The sequence below is a fragment of the Berghia stephanieae genome, chromosome 10, assembly GCF_034508935.2.
Source record: "Berghia stephanieae isolate SIO BIC M18660-M18661 chromosome 10, UCSD_Bste_1.3, whole genome shotgun sequence".
NCBI classification, from domain to species: domain Eukaryota; kingdom Metazoa; phylum Mollusca; class Gastropoda; order Nudibranchia; family Aeolidiidae; genus Berghia; species Berghia stephanieae.
This window is the reverse complement of record NC_088369.1, coordinates 24,929,035-24,947,648: the sequence shown is the minus strand read 5'-3', so window position 1 is coordinate 24,947,648 and position 18,614 is coordinate 24,929,035. Positions and strand designations below refer to the sequence as shown.

The 18,614-nt window shown below is 42.7% G+C and overlaps 1 protein-coding gene across 1 annotated transcript in view; it reads left to right on the top strand.

Moving 5' to 3' along the window:
* The first annotated feature begins 15,333 nt into the window (after positions 1 to 15,333).
* The window catches only part of LOC144980615 (uncharacterized), a 74,582-nt gene continuing 71,301 nt past the window's right edge, over positions 15,334 to 18,614 (top strand). The window contains exon 1 of the mRNA XM_078928295.1: positions 15,334 to 15,518. The gene's annotated coding sequence lies outside the window, so the exon portion shown is untranslated. The remainder of the gene's footprint in view (positions 15,519 to 18,614) is intronic.

Sequence of the window (18,614 nt, the reverse complement as noted above, 5' to 3'; positions counted from 1 at the left end):
AACAGTCAAATGTATAGTTTGTTTTGGGAGATGATATTTTTTTCCTTGTAAATCATCTCTCTGTTATGTAATGTATTATGTTTTGTTTACATATGTTATATGATTTGTAAATATGTGAGTGTATTCCTCTTTGTGGGAACCTGTGCTTGTGACTGAATAAGACTTTTAGGTGATCTTACACTAAGTACTTCGATAGTGTGCTTTTGGAATCTACATCTGTTCCCTATTTGATCCAATTCTCCTTTGTCTTACTTTTTCTTGGTGATTTTGTTGTAATTCTAGAACTTATTACTATCCCATTTTCTTCCTTTTTACTGGCGCTGATATGACCTTAATGTGTTGCAAGCGCCGTAAAACCCTTAAAAACAATTAAAAACAAACAAAACATTTAAAGGGTACAGTTGTACTCTGCTAGATACACAATCCTAATTTAAACCTCTAGCCATATCACGTTTTATGTTATATTTTTTTGTTACGTGGAAACTATTGTCAGGAATTGACTGTTTTTACACCGGCGCCTGTAAGAATTTGTTTTTAAATGGAGCTTTCATATAGCGCAATGTCCACTTAACGTGCACAAACCGCTTCACAAAGTGTCCCTGACCTACAACAACACGTAAGCAGATAGAACCAAACATGGCACCTGTTAGGCAATATTGCACTTTTTTCCCGACATAGACAACACTGTTAACGACCAGGTCCTCATTTTACACCTGAGTACGGTGAGAGAATATCAGAAAGGAACCGTTTCCAATTACTTAACTATACGCCGAGCGAGGCTCGAACCCAGGACCTTCCAACCCGAAAGCGAGTGTCATAGTATAGCACAAGACCGTGTAGCACCATCATTTAAACTAATCTCATGTAGAAAGCGACGGAAACAACATTCATACCCTGACAAAAGTTGCGAATTTTATTTTATTCGAATTAAATCTAACTCGGCAATGGAAGAGCTAAGACAGCAGTGAGTGTGGAAGATTCTGGACTTTCAAAGAAACAAACTCAACGAGGCCAACTTCGTTGACTTATGACTTATTTGATTGTGCCTGCGAGGAGAGAGAGAGAGAGAGAGAGAGAGAGAGAGAGAGAGAGAGAGAGAGAGAGAGAGAGAGAGAGAGAGAGAGAGAGAGAGATTATTAATCATTTTCATGTCTGGAATAAAAAATTTACGAATTCAATCACAATTTTTGTTTTGTATTTTGTTGGGCCTTTTTTTTTTTTTGGTTTCTATTATTGTGCCTGTGCGGAGAGAGAGAGAGAGAGAGAGAGAGAGAGAGAGAGAGAGAGAGAGAGAGAGAGAGAGAGAGAGTTTTGGTGATTTTTGGGCGGGGGGGGGGGGGGGTCTCCACTCTCTTATCGAATCTATCAACGCGAAGTGTGGGACCAGTAGGTAGTATTATTACAGTCCCTCAAATTTCTTGGATTCTAATAAATAATAAGATTTGTGTCCTTTGTCCACTCCTTATCGAATCCATCAAGATATAGCCTGTTTCAGGTCTGTTGAAAACAAAGAAAACATGAGCACTGCTTGTGATTACATTCTTGGTCTAAAAGCACAAAAAGGCAATAACTAGAAGGAAACATTTCCGGAAATAACTCTCAACAAGAGTCTGCCTATGTGCTAAATCTGACGACGTCTGGAAACTTTCAGACGCATGTATTTGATCTCCTTCGAATGAGAACTAAAATGGTTTCTAGTTACACTCATAAAGAGAGAGATGATAAGAAGAAAAAAATGGTACAAGGAAGCAATCTTGCTTCTGTTTTGTTTGTTTTAAGTGTTTTGCGTCGCTTGCAACTCATTTAGGACATATCAGCACCAGTCCATTGAAAAGGAATAAGATGGGATAGTCAAACATAAAAATAATCTAGAATAACAATTAAAGCAATAAAAAAAAGTAAGGCAAAGGGGAATTGGTTCAAATCGAGAACATGTGTAGATTCCAAGAGCATTCCATCAATGTTCTTGGTTTGAAAGCGCCTTAAAGTCTCATCCAGACACCAGCACATAATCCAATGAGGACACCAGCACATAATCCACTTAAATGTTTACAAGATGTTATGTTTAAAACATAATGTAACCATCATTATATAACAAGAGAGATGATTTACAATTTTAAAAATATCGTCTCCCAAAACTAACACCATATATTTGATTGCTTCTCTCTCAGCCAAGGACCAGGACAAGTATCAAAGTGCAATGTTCTAACCATCACAAATATGAAAGCACCTATTACATTTGAATACCAACTTCATGGTCAAAACCTAGAACATGTAAAGACAGCAAAATACCTTGGCATTGAGTTTGCTAAAAACCTCAAATGGAATGACCACATATGTCACCTGGCTTCAAAGGCAAATCAAACAAGCGCTTACATCACCCGCAATTTAAAAAGATGCCCAATCACAACTCAAACCCTTGCTTTTAAAACTATTGCTAGACCAATTTTGGAGTATGGCAGCTCAATTTGGGACCCATATACAAAGAAAAACATCGACACCTTAGAAAACATCCAAAGAAAAACAGCAAGACGCATCACAAACACATTCGATCCTTTCTCAAGTGTGTCTGAAATATCACAACGGATTGGCCTTGAACCTCTGGAAAAGAGAAGAAAGATAGATAAACTTAAATTGTTCCACAAGATCTACTACAAAAATTCGTGCCTTAAACTTCCAAACGACATCAAAGATATCGGCACAAGAAATACGAGGGGACACACAGCAAGAGTAACCATGCCAACATCAAAAACAGACGCCCACATGTATTCGTTTTTCCCTTCCACTGCCCGACTATGGAATAGCCTCCCAGCTGAAGTGGCTGAAAACGGTTGCCAACATGCCTTCACGCGATTGCTAGAGTTCACAACGTGACTTTTTAATCTATATTTTTTTGTGGTTTTTTTTTTAATTCTATTATGTGCAGAGTTTTAGCAAGTTTAAAATGTAAAACACTACAAACTGTGGAGTGATTCTCGACAATATTGGAGGTTTCCACAAGACGAAGAAGAAGAAGAAGAAGAAAACCAAGTAATCCCATTTTAAGACTAAGACAGAGAGCATCTCAGAAAACAGATACAGGGGGATAGAAGACACAGCAAATGACCCCATTGTAACATGTATTGTAATATACTGGAGTTGTTTGGCTATGTACGAATGTAGTTGTTCGGCTGTGTGTAATTATGTTAGAATAATTTATAGTGTTAAGCATTTTGTGTTGTGAATTTTTGCATGTGAGTATGAATTTTGACTGCGTGAACGTTTGAGCAATCTTTGTTCCTTAGGAACACTGTAAGACGATTGTTTTGTGTTATTTAGTTATCTACCAAAAGAACTCCGTCCGAGCTGGTCATATTATATATTTATGTTATTAATTTTGTGCGGCTATGTGGAAGGTCCTGGATTCGAGCCTCGCGCTCGGCGCATAGTTGAGTCCTTGGAAAAGGCTCTTTACTCACATTCTCTCACCGTACTCAGGTGTAAAATGAGTACCTGGCCGTTAAGCCATCAAATTGCCATAAATTGTATGCCTGTCCATTTCTGATGATGCCTAACCTACAATAGGCTCAGAATAAAAGTCGTCAATATCGACGACATTTGGTCCTTTTTGAATATTTTTATTTCCAGTGGACTGAATACACAGCTGTGTTTTCAGTCCACTGGTGGACTGAAAACAAAGTTCCCAAAAAAAAAAAAAAAAAAAAAAAAAAAAAACTAACGAAAGAGTGAAAATGGAGAGGGTTCGTATGGGAACAAAACAGACAATGGACGTTTCGGGTACAACCCCTTCATCAGCACAACAATACACAAATTAACGTGGAAAACAAATAAAATATAATGCAAAAAAAACTTGTGTCGTCTGTACTCAAAGGTGGTTGGAGTATGAATGAAATGTTAGCGTGGCGTGGGTAGAGGGTTGGGTGCCACACAGACTACTACCTGTGTCATCTATGGGGTGTCCCAGGGGGGGGGGGGGGTGATTCGATTGATAAGAAAAGGTCAGCGATGAGGGAACAGAATCTACCAGAAAATAATGGAAGATAAAAGACATAATAATAGTAGTAGTAGTAGTAGTAGTAGTAGTAGTAGTAGTAGTAGTAGTAGTAGTAGTAGTAGTAGTAGTAGCAGTGGTAGTAGTAGTAGTAGTAGTAGTAGTAGTAGTAGTAGTAGTAGTAGTAGTAGTAGTAGTAGTAGTAGTAGTAGTACTGTTCATACTACTACAACTATAACTCTACCAACCTATCTAGTAGTAGTAGTAGTAGTAGTAGTAGTAGTAGTAGTAGTAGTAGTAGTAGTAGTAGTAGTAGCAGTGGCTATAGCAGCAGTAGTGGTAGCAGTAAGAGCAGCAATGGTTTTGAATACATGTACGTTGACATCTAAAAGGCTCAAAGAGAGTATAGACTAAGAGGTTGTTGCTCAGCGGGATACGAGTGGTGGTCAATCCAGGTGTTGAGTCCGCGTCGAGTCAGCGTTCCCAACGACTTGATCAGGTGAGTTTCCCTACGTCGGCGGGCGGAAGTGTCCGAATGGCGAATGGCAAAAGCTAAGCACACACACACACACACACACACACACACACACACGCGCGCGCGCGCGCGCACATACACTACATCGCAGTGGTTCGGCAGATTGAAGTGTCTGGCCACTGCTGTTCTACACAGTTCGATGTGTCGCGCAAGTGCTGAACGAATCTGTCACCCAGCCTCTTTCCGGTCTCACCAACGTAAGCAATCCCACACAGGGGGCACGTAATGGCATAGACCAGATTACGGTCAATGCATGAAACGGCTGCCTGATGTCCCAAATCTAGTCTGGATAACTGACTCTGTCGTACTCCCACAGGTGCCCACAAATCTTGCATCGGGATCGCATGCATGATCTGGCTTTAGGCCCATCCGTGGGTATGGGCTCAAGGCGGCTTCTGACAAGGAGATCCCTCAGGTTACGATCCCCAACTGGGGTTCTGAGAAAACTCTGTGAGTGTCTTCGCCCGCCTGGAGGATCCCATAATTTTGCAATAGGATGTTCCTAACCTGATCAGCATGGGCAGCCCATTCAAGACGGGTGAGGTTAGACCTCTTGATAGTCCCCTCGACCTGTTTATCCAGACCTGTCTTAGACAGATCGAGGCACTACAACCCACACATATCAAGAGGTCTAACCTCATCCGTCTTCGATTCCAGGATGAACGTCCACGGCTGATTTTCACCATGGATGTCCCCCTCGTGGATCTTTACCTTGCAGTGGTGAGGGGGCTTGAGCAAAGGTGTAAATCCCGGTCGACCGTCACGAGACCATCCCGGGTATCGAGCCAACGAGCCACATGAGCTGCTCGCCCCCGTGTGTGATTAAATTTGATCCAACCCGGTGCCCGAATAGCAGCCCTATCCCGGGCGCCACACTATTATCTTCATGTCGAGTCCCAATCAGTCCCGTCAATGGCGAAGCGGTCTGCCGCCTAGCCAAATAATAGGCTTTTAACGAAATCGGGTCGAACGAGACGCCGAACGCCGAACCCGAACGGATATAGCCTTCTCACGTGACCATGAACAAGATCTGGATAGTGAAGACTCTCAAGCGGTATGCAGCATCGGATCTAAGGTCACGTGATAGAGGATAGCTTGGGTTGCTGTTGGCTTGTGTTAGGGGAGGGGCAAGGTCAGTGTCATTCAATAGTATATAATTGTGCACGTGGCGCTCTATACAGAGAGAAAATTATAAATTGATTACGGGCGAAGGTGGGGGGAGGGGGGGGGGGTTGACCCACAAACGATCGAGGTGTTGGGCTTGGGGTAGACCATGATACGAAATCAAAGAGAAAAGGCCGCTGGTAATTGGGTGGTGGAAATGGTTGGGGGGGGGGGGGGGGGGGGGGGGGGGTGGGGGGGGGGGGGGGGGGGGTGGGGGGGGGTGGGGGGGTAGTGACAATCAGCATGGGATGTATATATTAACATTCATAATATAGGCAATATATAGATGACCAGGGATGTGTATTGTTTGTGTATTGTTTGTATGTGTGTTCGCGCGCGCGTGTGTGTGAAAGAGATTACACAAAAATACCTTTCTCGGGAGCTTCCAAATGATTACGTATACGATAAATTTGAAAACCACATTGTTGAATCAGCTTGCAAAAGGAGAACATTTATCTTTGTTTCACAAAAATAGGTTTAGAAATAAAAAAAATTTCTAGTAGATTGATATTGATAAAAATATTGCTCATTTTTTAAAAATTTAATGATAGTTTCTTTCTTTTCCGGTCGGTTTTCTTGATTTATATCTCATTTTTCAATTCTCAATGCGACGAGCACACTGATGTATCTCGTGTGATTCAAAAGCGTTGTTTGTTTTTTTTAATATATATATACTGAGAGTCCTCACTAATTAATTCCTGAGCGTTGAGATGGTGACGCAACTATTACATACAAGACCTTGCAGTCGAGTCGGCAGGGCTTTTGGGTTACACAACCACTATTTACCCATCGGTCAGCGGTACTCTTTGATGTATACAACACTCACCGCCTTTACGCAAAGCCGCCTGCCCATAAATCAAGAGATGGTCTCCTAACTGTTCACAAGCGAACTGTCAAACGAGCAATCGATGATTGGATAAGAATCTCAAGGTCTCATATCATAAGGTAAGTTTTGGAGAGGTGATATCCCCCCACCCGTCATCGGACAGAACTTTCATTGCGTTATATCATATAAGCTCCACCTCCTCTTTCTATTCCGGAGTGACGAGATTAGACGAGAGGACGAGAGAAAAAATTGAACACGTGATCGGTAAGTCGTTCGTTCGGCCTGCATCGGTGTATAACTATAACTCCGTAATACCGCGTTCGTGTCGCCATGGTCGTCGGCACGTCAGAGAAAAAAGCAAACGTCCCATGCATCAATTGATTCGCGGCCTGCCAATCGGAAAATGCGACAGCGGGGATGGCGAACTGACGCACATATTGTCCCTGAACGTCGAGAGCCAGAGTATGGCAAAAAATGAGCTTTTATCAAAGCTATTGGCCGCCCACTGCGTAGATATCCTCCTGTTACAGGAGACCCACCTTTATTCAGGCGCGCAATCTTCCCGATTCCAGATCCCAGGCTATACGGTGGTCCAACGCGAGGACACTTCGAGGCTCAAAGGAGGGGTTAGCGTTTACGCTAAAGAGCCATCGAAGGTAAGGGTCATTGAGAGCGTAACGGACAGCAATGGGGTGAACCGAATTTCTGTGGAAGTAGGTGGACTGTGTTTGCATAATATTAATTACAAATCACCTAGAGCGACTTGGACTACACCACCGGTACCGGTGGTCAGCCATCCTTCCATATGTCTGGGAGACTTTAATAGCCACCATCACGAATGGGGCTACCGAGACTGCAACGAGGCAGAAAGACAACTCCGCTCATGGATGGACTGTAATGATCTACACCTTGTGTACGATCCTACAGCCAAGGGTACCTTCCGGGGTACCAGCCATAAGAAGGAGTATACTCCAGATCTCACCCTCGTAACGAAAGGCGCGAACGGTGAACCGCTGCAGGTGAAGCGAACAGTCCTCGGGGACTTTCCGCATAGCCAGCACAGGCCGGTTCTTGTCACAGCTGGGGTGACAATACCGAGGGTGCAGTCTCTCCCACTTTGCAGATGGAACTTCAGGAAGGCTGACTGGGAGGAATTCAGTTCCTATATCGAGCAGGTCTGCCCTGCCATTCCTCCCAAGTCCAAGAATATAACCAGATTCAGTAGGCTATTGGTTAAGAGCGCTCAACGCTCTATTCCACGGGGCAAACGGAAATTCTACACCCCTTGCTGGACAGCAGAGTCGGAAGAGCTGTACCGAGAGTACCAGCAGACCCAATCCCAGGACGCTGCCGATAGACTACGTCAGTCTCTGGCAGAGGGAAGGAAGCAACGGTGGCAGGAGACCGTGGAAAGTCTCGACTTTACACACTCCAGCCGCCACGCTTGGCGTTTGATAAAGAAATTGGACCCAGATCGGAATTACGCGAAGGCTGCACCGGAATGCGAGGCAGACACAATTGCCAAGAACATTAAGAACCGTAGTAAGCGGGTCCCTAATCAGGCTTTTGAGCGCGGTGTCCGCAAGGCGTACCGTACGATTTTGGACTCGCTACCTGCGGAGGAGTCGGACTGGACGGCCCCGATCAGTCCCCGAGAAGTGGATGCAGCCATTAGCGAAGTGAAGAACGGCAAAGCAGCAGGGATAGATGGTGTATATCCCGATATGGTGACGCATCTGGGCCCCAGGGCACGGGCCTGGCTAGCAGTGGCAATGTCCGACGTCCTTGCAAAAGGAAAGCTTCCACAAGTGTGGAAGCATGCGAAGATAGTTGCCATCCTGAAGCCAGGGAAACCGGCGAAGGAGGCAGACAGTTACAGACCCATATCGCTGCTGAGCTGTCTTTACAAATTGTTGGAGCGTGTTTTATTAAACCGATGGGGGCCGGTCCTAGACGCTGCCCTGCCACCCGAGTAGGCAGGCTTCAGGGAAGGGAGGTGCACCACGGAGAAGGTCATTGCCCTTACAGAGCATATTGAGCACGGGTTCGAGAGAAAACAGCAAACAGGTGCTGTCTTTATAGACCTATCAGCGACGTACGATACGGTCTGGTGCGAAGGGTTGATGCTCAAACTTGCAAAAATCATAAGGTGCAAAAAGACCTTGAAGTTGTTCTCTTCGATCTTAGGGGAAAGGCAATTCCACGTCGCGCTGGGAGACGTCACGAGTAAAGTAAGGAAATTGAAGAATGGGGTCCCTCAGGGGTCGGTACTTGCGCCAATGTTGTTTAACGTTTACATTAGCGATATGCCGAACACTTCCTCCCTGAGGCTGGGATACGCAGACGACTGGGCACTCGTTACTCAGAGTAAAGTGTGGACCCGTCTCGAGAGCGTACTCAGCGAGGACGTCACCAGACTCAAATCCTACTTTGACAAGTGGTACCTGAAGATGAACACTTCAAAAACCGTGGCCACTGCATTTCACTTATGCAGTGGTTAGCACACCCGCAAACTGAATGTCCTAGTCGGGGACCAGCCACTCCCGTATGAGCCGCATCCAAAATATTTAGGGGTGACGTTGGATCGCAGCCTTACCTATCGGGTGCATCTCGAAGGGGTTGCCCGGAAGATAGAGACGCTCCTGAGAACGTCCGCCTTGGCACTATGCTATTCCACCGCGGAGTATTGCGCTCCAGTGTGGGGTAGAAGCAGAAACGTTGAGAAGGTGGATGTAAAACTTCGCAAGTCGATGCACATAGTGTCGGGAACGCTAGCAACAACCCCTAGAGAATGGGGCCCGATAATGGCAGCGATCCAGCCCCCCGATGTCCGGAGGAAGACGATTACGGGAAACTGGCTGAGTAAGATCAAAGAGAGAGGGAATGGGGATACCCCTCTCATGCGCATAATGGACGGTGCCCCCGTTTCGAGCCGAAATAAGTCCGGCAACCTTGTACGCAGAATCCCTGACTACGGACAGAGCTGCACATACGAGATGGAAGTCGGTTTGGACGAATTCAATCCCTCGTGGGGGCGGGGACCTACACTCCTCTAAACTTGGTGAGAAGTTGCCAGGCTTTGATACCAGTAAGAAGAGACACTGGGTAGCTGCGAATCGGCTTCGGTCGATGAGCTGCCTAACGGCAAGTGCGTTACATCGATGGGGTCTAACTTCCTGTCCAATATGTCCACGCTGTGGGCAAGAACCCGAGACGCAGAGCATCTAGTCGAAAGGTGTGTTGTGACGATGCTACCAGGCGGGTTCGCGACGGTGCACGAATGCGGACCGGACTTTGCTGATTGGGTCGATCGTCAAAACATGATAGTGTGAACCATAAGAGGCTGCTACCATGGATGTGAAGGCACTGTACACGTCCATACCGCATGCTGACGGACTGCGTGCCATCAGGCATTTTGTCGATCGTCATCCCTTACCAGGCATCTCCAGCAACAACATTGTGCAGCTCACCGAACTTGTGCTCACACTCAACACTTTTGAATTCAAAGATGAATTCTTCCATCAGATCTCAGGTGTTGCGATGGGCACTTAGATGGGTCCCTCATATGCTAACCTCTTCATGGGCTACCTTGAGGAAACTTTCTTCCGCCAGTACAGTGGACCTGCCCCTGAGCTGTTCAAAATGTACATTGACGACTGTTTCGGCATTACGTTCTTGACCCATAGGCAGTTGAAAGGGTTCATCCAAGCCATGGACTCCATCCACCCGTCCATAGAGTACACTTATGAGATTTCAACCTCTCAAGTGAACTTTTTGGACATCAAGGCTGTATTGACCAGCACGGAGTACGGACCACTATACACTACAAGCTGACATGGCGGTTTTTTGCACACACACAAAAAAAAAAAAATCCCAAATTTTGCAAGCTAAAAACAGCAAAATTTGCAAAAAGAAAAAAAAAAGAAAAAATTTGCAAACAGTTGCGATTAATTTTCCTAAAAACCCATAATCCGTTCATGAAAGAGAAAGGTATTTGTTTGTTTTTAAGGGTTTCACGGCGCTTGCAACAAATGTAAGGTCATATCAGCGCCAGTAAAAAGTTAGAAAATGGGATCTAGTAAAAAGTTCTAGAATTACAATTAAAGTACCCAAGAAAAAGGAAGAACACGCTATCAGTGTACTTATTTTGAGATTATCTGTTTCATCCTGACACAAGCACAGGTCCCCCAGTGATGATAATGAAAATTTGTCAAAAAAGGAGGAAAATCTACCGGCCCGTCAGTCAAACCCAAATACGGCCGCAAGCGATGCAAAAACTGCCATGACAGTACAAGGAAACGGACAGTCACACAGCTACCTGCTCTATCGATCATCTCATCCGGTGAAGTGTAAAGACTCCATCCCATTCAGTCAGATACTCCGCTTGCGGAGACTCTGTCTGGAAGATGAAGAATTTGCGCTTCAACGTGATCGAATGCTCGATTTCTTTAGGGCACGGGAATATCCCGAAAGGGTTTTGCATAAGGCTGTCCGGAAAGCCAGCCTCGTGTCGAGAGAAGCAGCAATGAGGCCTCGCAATGCCAGGAAGCAGGAGACGCAGCGTCCCATTTTAGTCCTCGCTCATCACCCCCATGCTGATCAGGTTAGGAACATCCTATTGCAAAATAATGGGATCCTCCAGGCGGGCGAAGACACTCACAGAGTTTTCTCAGAACCCCCATTGGGGATCGTAACCTGAGGGATCTCCTTGTCAGAAGCCGCCTTGAGCCCATACCCACGGATGGGCCTAAAGCCAGATCATGCATGCGATCCCGATGCAAGATTTGTGGGCACCTGTGGGAGTACGACAGAGTCAGTTTTCCAGACAAGATTTGGGACATCAGGCTGCCGTTTACTTGCATTGACCGTAATCGGGTCTATGCCATTACGTGCTCCCTGTGTGGGATTGCTTTCGTTGGTGAGACCGGAAACAGGCTGGATGACAGATTCGTTCAGCACTTACGCGACATATCGAACTGTGCAGACACAGCAGTGGCCAGACACTTCAATCTGCCGAACCACTGCGATGTACAGTATGTGCGTGTGTGTGTGTGTGTGTGTGTGTGTGTGTGTGTGTGTGTGTGTGCTTAGTTTTTGCCATTCTGATACTATCTTTGAGCCTTTTAGATGTCAACGTACCCGTATTCAAAACCACTGCTGCTCTTACTGCTGCTGCTGCCACTACTACTACTACTACTACTACTACTACTACTACTACTACTACTACTACTACTACTACTACTACTACTACTACTACTACTACTACTACTACTACTACTACTACTACTACTACTACTACTACTACTGTTACTACTACTGTTCATACTACTACAACTATAACTCTACCAACCTATCTATCTATCTATCTATCTATCTATCTATCTATCTATCTATCTATCTATCTATCTATCTATCTATCTATCTATCTATCTGTCTATATACTGATTATTTACCAATTCATAGTCATCTACCTTCCTAGCTATCTCTTATTGTGTCTACTCATCCACTAATTTATCCATTCATATACATATAGACCCAGCTATCACCCGGCTGTTTACTCGCCCTCTCTCACCCCCCCCCCCCTCTCCCTCTCTCTCTAGCTCTCCCCCCCCCCTCTCTCTCTCTCTCTCTCTCTCTCTCTCGCAATCCCCGCCCCCCCCCTTCCTTTTTTTTCTCTCTATCTTTCTTTCTGTCTGTCTATCTTTCCGTCTTTCTATCTATTTATCTATCTATTTATCTGTATATTCTACTTTACTATCACATAGCTAGCCGGCCGTTCGTCTTTTCTGTTTGTATTTCCTTCGCGAAGATTCGACCGCCGCCCAATCAACAACCCCCCCCCCCTCCCCTTCCGCCGTGACTTTTTCACCTCGCCCCCTCCTACTGTTCCACTACGGCTTTCTACTAGACTTTCCTACTCACTTCTTCTCTTTCAACCACTACTACTAATACTACTATGTCTTTTATCTTCCATTATTTTCTGGTAGGTTATGTTCCCTCATCGCTGACCTTTTCTTATCAATCGAATCACCCCCTGGGGCACCCCATAGATAACACAGGTAGTAGTCTGTGTGGCACCCAACCCTCTACCCACGCCACGCTAACATTTCATTTTCATTCATACTCCAACCACCATTGAGTACAGACGACACACGTTTTTTTTGCATTATATTTTATTTGTTTTCCACGTTAATTTGTGTATTGTTGTGCTGATGAAGGGTTTGTACCCGAAACGTCCATTGTCTGTTTTGTTCCCATACGAAGCCTCTCCATTTTCACTCTTTTGTTAGTATTTTACGATAAGCAGCTTCAGTCTACCGTTTTCTAAAAAAACAAAACAAACTACGCAGCATTGCCATGTTGGCGGATTTTCCCGCCAAATTGGCTTATTTTTAATCATTGCGTGGCGGGGGGAAAATGGCCTGGCGGATGGCGTCCCCCCCCCCCCCCCCCCCCCCCGGATTTGTCATGATTCGTATACCCTTTAAAAATGTATAGCAATCAAGTCTAATTAATTCTTATTTCCCCCCTAAACTGACTTTTAGAGAATCTTGAGGTTTAAATGAATCCAGTGCATGATGTGAACTTGGGGGGATATCATGCGTTTAAAAAGAAATAACCGTGTATACAGTTGTAATTAGATGAGTAGCGTTTAGTAACATAATTTTTATTTGAGACAAGTGTTTTAAATCAAATGGAGGATTTTGAGCCAATGGCGCATGTGAAATAGGACTTTGGAGGACTTCTGGCTTAAAGTTGGTGGAAATTTGCAAAGATACCTGGCATTTCAGTATCGCGGTTTGCTTTTGACTTGATGGTACCTACCAGGATTGCCAATTTGGCAGATTTTCTGCCATATGTCCTTTTTGGGGACAGAATTTGAAGTCATCTGGCAGAAAACAAACAAACGGTTTGGCAGTTTGGTAGATTTTATTTTCCGAGGCCTAGTAATGAACGCTTTTACTTTTACAGCAATAACATTGTCTTGAACCAACTGGACAGGGCCCGGTTTGAGGATTTGCCTTTCCCTCATCTCTTCGGGGAAAAGGTGAGCACAATAGAAGAGCAATACAGAAGAATTGTTCTAGTCGATTGGTCATCTGAGCCTGTCTTCAAGGAGTCATCAGTTCCCAAGGAGACACTTCAATTTTGGGAAGGCATCAGGAAAACTCCAATGAAAGAGCTTGCAGAATATGCCCTCACCTGCCTTCTCACTCCTGCAAGCAACGCTGGAGTAGAAAGAATGTTCTCTCTTGTTACCTCTACAAAAACAAAACCAAGAAACAAACTGGGTGGGGCTTCCGTATAAAATCGCATGTCTTCAACCAGGGAAAGTGCTGCAACGATTTCACCGTGACCAGGCAGATGTTGGAGCTGTGTACCAGTGATATTCTATATGCAGCTAACAGTAACACTGTGTGCCGGGGTGAAAGCAGTGAAGCTGAGACTTTTGCATCCAAAGATGCAGATCTCAAGCAGTTTTTGAAAGAAACCGGCCTTTCTCTCTCAGATGGATCAGAAGACTTGACCATCGAATCACTTTATTTAGTTTCAACTGTATGTGCATAAAACTTGCAAAACTAGATGTTATGTACATTGATTCACCGTTGGATTTCACTTAATGTTCCTGTTTGACATGCGTTTTTACTTAAATGAGTACCTTTGTGTATCTGATGCCCTCACCAACTTGGACTTTGAGTTGGAATTACTTGTAGGCCTACATGCAATTGACACTACAACAATAGATATATACAGCATCACTTCATTTGTGGACGTAGATAGGATTGCTTCAGCTCCTCGTCCGGATCATCACTGCAGTCAGGTAAGATTTTGCTACATTATTATTTATATCATGTATAGGTGTACTCCATGGCAGTTTTTATGTATATTAGTGATTCTTTAAAATTTGGGAAATGAAAAAAAAAATATTATGACATCGGCCTTGTGAATTTTTTGTTTAACAAAACTGATGAGTTTTCAAAGGGGGTACTATAAATAGCACGGTTTGGCAGATTTTTTCTGGTATTTGGCAGATTTTTAAAATCCAGTTGGCAGAATGCCTGAAAATAATCTGGCTGGCAACCCTGTTGCCTTCAGCCCAGGGTTGCCAGTTTGGCATTTTAAATGCCAGATTCCAAAAATCTGGCATTTTTGAAAACCGTTTGGCATTAAAAAAAATCATTTGGCATTTGGCATTTTCATTTGGCATTTTCTTTTCTTGTATATTATACTTCAAATGACACCTTTTCTTAATTATTTCTAAACGCGTAAAAACAAATCTCTTCACATCGGAAAACTTTGCTATTAAAACTCACACCCTGAACTAGCCCTGGTGTAGTGGTTTAGCACTCCACTTAGTAGTCAGTAGGTAAAAAATTATCCCAACAGGAAATTTAGTATAATTCAAAACAAAAAAAAAAAAAAAAAAAGAAAAAAAAAGAAAAAAGAAAAGAAAACACGCAAGCCACCAGGGTATGATAGTAAATTGTCTATAGATAGAATGCGCTTGTCCAAGGAGTTCACAACATTGCCATCCGGAAGTATAACGGACCAACACACAAACTCTGTGTAACCATGAACTTTTATAGTCTGGTTAATACAGTTTAGTGAGTACAACTCACAAACGCGGATGGCAAAAACAATAACAAAGGCCTGAGTGACGTCATCTGCATACTATCTATCAAAAGTGAGTAGTTTTCTTAGTGGAGGTGGGAGTCAACAGACTTTGGCATTTTTTTGAGTGTTTTGGCATTTTTTGAGTCTTCCCCTGGCATTTTGTTGAAAAATAATCTGGCAACCCTGTTGCCTTCAGCCTACAGTTCAGCAATGCAAACGATTTTCCATAACGTCGGAGCCATTCTCCAAACATTTCCAAACCCAGCATCTCTTTCATTTACTTCCAACTCAACCAAAATAAAGCTCCTTGAAACTTAGCATCTCGTTCTAGAGTATTTTCACCGTGGATCATTTGTCAGGCGATTTATTCGGTCTGTCAATATAAAGTAAGAACAAACCTTGATTTCTAGATTTCATGATTTCTCTAGTGAAAGTTTAAAATTTCCTATAGGTACTCTAAATACTTCTTCAAGTTCAAGTACCAAGTCTGTGCCAGATATCGGTGATCTCGGTACGCTATTCATGGGAGGCCTCCCGATAGCTCCTACATTCCCAGTATTCCTTTTTTATATATAATGTTCTAGTCGGGGGTTTCAAGTTTGGGAAGGGGAAACTTACTTAGAGTTAGAGGTAGCTAGAACATTATTTATATTAAAAAAAAAAAAAGAAGAATACTGGGGATGTAATATAGGAGCTTTCGGAAGGCCTCCCCCACTCATCTCTCTGATCAGATAACATAAAAAAAAAAAACAAACTCGAAATATTAATACGAAGTGACTATTCTCACCCACCGATGCTAGACCTAGTCTTCATAATAGTACAACTAAAAAAAAAAAAATCAATCAAATCCAAATCGCAAAAAGCCGGCGACGTTTTTTTCGGTAATCCAGGGGTGAGAATAGAGGCAGCCATTAATATTACTATTTATTACTTTGTCACCCAGCTGTGGTCTACCTTTACTATTTTTACCTTCTTCTATCTTCCATGTTACTAACTGTTAGAGTTAGAGCAAGATGTTTAATATATTGATGTCGATTTAGGTGCCCTAAAAATTGCATTGCCTTTTTCTTATTGTACGAATTGGTATCCTTTTGGTTTCAGCTGCTCTAATACCGCTTCATTAGTTTTCTTCTCTGTCCATGAAATTCCATCCTTCTAAGAAACCACATCTTCTGCTGCCTCCAGTTTCTTCTGTCTTCTGTAATTTAATTGTCCAACTTTCACAGCCATATGTGACCCTACGCCTTGGAAGTGGTATTAAGTTAGGATTTGGAAAACGAAGAAAATCGGTTTTAAAGTAAAACTAAATTGGTCAAAATGATCAAATTTCAGTTTTTGGTTGTTTCAGAAACTACAATCATTTTTCTACATAAAAACATAATTCAACATAAATATTTGCGATAAGTTGTATAATTTCAAGTTTTAAAATGCATGCTATCACTATCAGTGATGCATTCAAAACGAGAGTTGTCTTTCTCTCAGATAGCCACCATTTCCGAAGCTTAATAATTAATAATATTGTGTCCTTTCCCTCCACCAATAACATAATGTAAGATATCACAGCAAAGGATGTGTCTTTATCTATCTCAGAGAATGCATGGCTAAATCGGCAGTTACATGGTTCAACCAATAATAACTTTAAAAACTGTAAAGAAAACTAGCATTTTCCCTAACAACCTTACATATAAGTATAAGTATAAGAGACTCTTGTTGGTCGAAGCTGATCACATGTGCCTGCGGGCTTTGTATGGTCACAAAGGTCGGCATGTGTGTCAACGCATGCATGCTTTGTGCGTGTTTGTGTGTGTGTGTATGAGTGTATGTGTGTGTTTGCGCATTTTGATACACATCACGTGTTGTTATTTCTTTGTCTTACTGCATTGTATAATGAGGGGAAGTAACCTATCTTTCTTTATTAAGACTAGCTAAGTCTTTGCGTTATTTATTAGGAGCAACAGCTTCTTCGACTTACAGAGATTGGCTACGATAAACTTCTTTAAAATATAACAATCAGACAGAAAAGCAAACAAAGCCTTTCCGAAAATAAATGAACTGCCGATGAAAATACTAACAAAAATGAAAAAGATAAATGTGTGGATAGATTAACTGAGACAGACAGGGATAGTGGATATATTTATGAAAATGAGAGAGTTATGTGTGGGATGGCGGGGGGGGGGGGGGGGGGGGGGTAAAACAATCCACAATATGTGCGAAGCTAAGAAAAAGGGGAGGATAATTAAATAGCTGACAATTGACCACAAGGTGTGATGACAACTAGTGACATGTCCTAAACAAATGGGGGATCCAGAAGATTCAATTACATGATTTCATGCTGGTCATTACAAAATAAGCCCCAACCGCTCCTCTTCAAGCTGTCAACTGACTCAAAATGGAAACAATGAACAAATGCTTTGATTAGTCCAATTTTTTTCAAATACATCTCATCGGTCAATATGTTTCGAATTGATTGACTTTGACTTCTTATGAAACAAAGGTCTTTTCTATGACTATCCCTACCAATTCTTTGCTCTGCCTTCCCTCCTATCCTTTCTTTATACCTATCTAGCTCAATCACTCTCTTTCTCTCTCTTTCTCCCCCGCCTGTTTCTTTCACACATACAAACACACACACACATACATATACACTTCAATCTTTACTTTTTTTCCCTCCTGCCCTCTTTAATATACAAGCACCCCTCCCCCCTCATTCTCTCTCTCTCTCTCTCTCTCTCTCTCTCTCTCTCTCTCTCTCTCTCTCTCTCTCTCTCTCTCTCTCTCTGGTGTGTATGTGTGTGTGTGCGAGTTTCTTTTCCTTGCTCTCTCATCCTCTTTCTTGATAATATTTCTCTCTCTGTCCACCCACGGCTTTAGGTTGTTTCAAACTGTACTGAAAATATTAGCTGTTCTTTAATTATTTTTTTTGGACATTTTGAAATTGTATTTCCTCTATTGAATATAACAAAAATGTCATAATGATAATTCTTATTCCATTTGATTGTTTAATTAAATGTCAAAAACCCGTCAAGAAGTGAACAATTTTATAATTTATTAATTCAAGAGCATCTTACGTAATAAATAACTACAAAAGTAACGATTGGATTCTTGCAAAATTTTGTGTGCGTATTATTAAATGTATGTTCTAGGCTCATGCCAAATTTTATTTCTCTCATTAAATTTTCAATGCCAGTATCCAAGGAGTTACCTTTGCCCATTGCTTCAACTGTGTGAAAAAGGTGCCTCAACTTCAAAGTCGATTTCCTCAAATCTTGGTTTTTACACTCTCCCTACTTCAATCGGTCATATCTCAGAATTTTATAAATTTGGTATCATAAGGCATAAAATAAGCTTTGTTTGGGTGCAAAAAAAAAAACAAACAAAAATTGAAAATCCTAACTTAATACCATTTTGAGGCGAAAGGTCACATATACTAATTCTAACTACTGACCATACATTGGCCTTCAAAACCTCTCTGTTCACTCTCT